General features: G+C 41.1%; 1 pseudogene; it reads left to right on the forward strand.

The window, feature by feature from the left end:
• Positions 1-332: 332 nt before the first annotated feature.
• On the forward strand, positions 333-734 carry LOC110203428 (small ribosomal subunit protein uS8 pseudogene; annotated as a pseudogene).
• Positions 735-1,018: the final 284 nt, after the last annotated feature.

The raw sequence follows: 1,018 nt of genomic DNA on the forward strand, positions 1-1,018 counted from the left end.
ATACTTTGGGAGGGGTTGTTTTTTGGCTAGGCAATGGGGTTAAGTGACTTGCCCAGGGTCACACAGCTAGTAAGTGTTGCGTGTCAGAGGCCGGATTTGAACTCGGGTCCTCCTGAATCCAGGGCCAGTGCTCTATCCACTGCATCACCTAGCTGAACCAATTAATACTTTTTAAGTGATTGATTTGTTATTTGTCTCCAGAGCTGAATTTTCTCCTTTCCAAAATGAGTGGCTTAGGTTCCCCCAAAGATTCGCGAGATTTCCCACGCTTCTCATATCTCTTCACGCTCACCCATCCCGTCCTCTTTCCTCCATCTTGCAGCATTGCCACCATGGTGCCCATGAACATCCTGGCAGATGCTCTCAAAAGTATCAACAATGCAGAAGATAGAGGAAAATGCCAGGTTCTCATTAGACCATGCTCTAAAGTAATTGTACAGTTCTTAACTGTGATGATGAAGCATGGTTACATCGGCGAATTTGAGATCACTGATGATCACAGAGGAGGAAAAATTGTTGTGACTTTCATGGGCAGATTAAACAAGTGTGGTGTAATCAGCCCCAGATTTGATGTTCAATTGAAAGATCTGGAAAAGTGGCAGAATAATCTGCTACCATCCCATCAGTTTGGATTCATTGTGCTTACAACCTCAGCTGGCATCATGGACCACGAGGAAGCAAGAGAAAAACACACAGAAGGAAAAGTCCTGGGGATCCTATTTCTAAGGGTGTAAAACATACGTACAAATAAAAATGCTGCAATGGAAAAAATAAAATAAAATAAAATGAGTGGTTTATTTCAGCTATTCACTTGGACTTTTCCAACTCTAAAATCCTATGATGGCAAAGTGTCTACAAGTTACACCCACCTGAAAGACAGTTCAAGTTACGTATGTGTCTTATATGTTGTGAAGGAGTGAAGAAATGAAACCGTGTGTATGTATATGTGTATACATAGATTCGTTATGTGTATATTTACATGCATGGCTTTATTATACATAGTATGGCATAACTGCAT

This window comes from Phascolarctos cinereus, unplaced genomic scaffold (genome assembly GCF_003287225.1).
Source record: "Phascolarctos cinereus isolate Bilbo 61053 unplaced genomic scaffold, phaCin_HiC Scaffold_7;HRSCAF=346, whole genome shotgun sequence".
Taxonomy (NCBI): Eukaryota; Metazoa; Chordata; class Mammalia; order Diprotodontia; family Phascolarctidae; genus Phascolarctos; species Phascolarctos cinereus.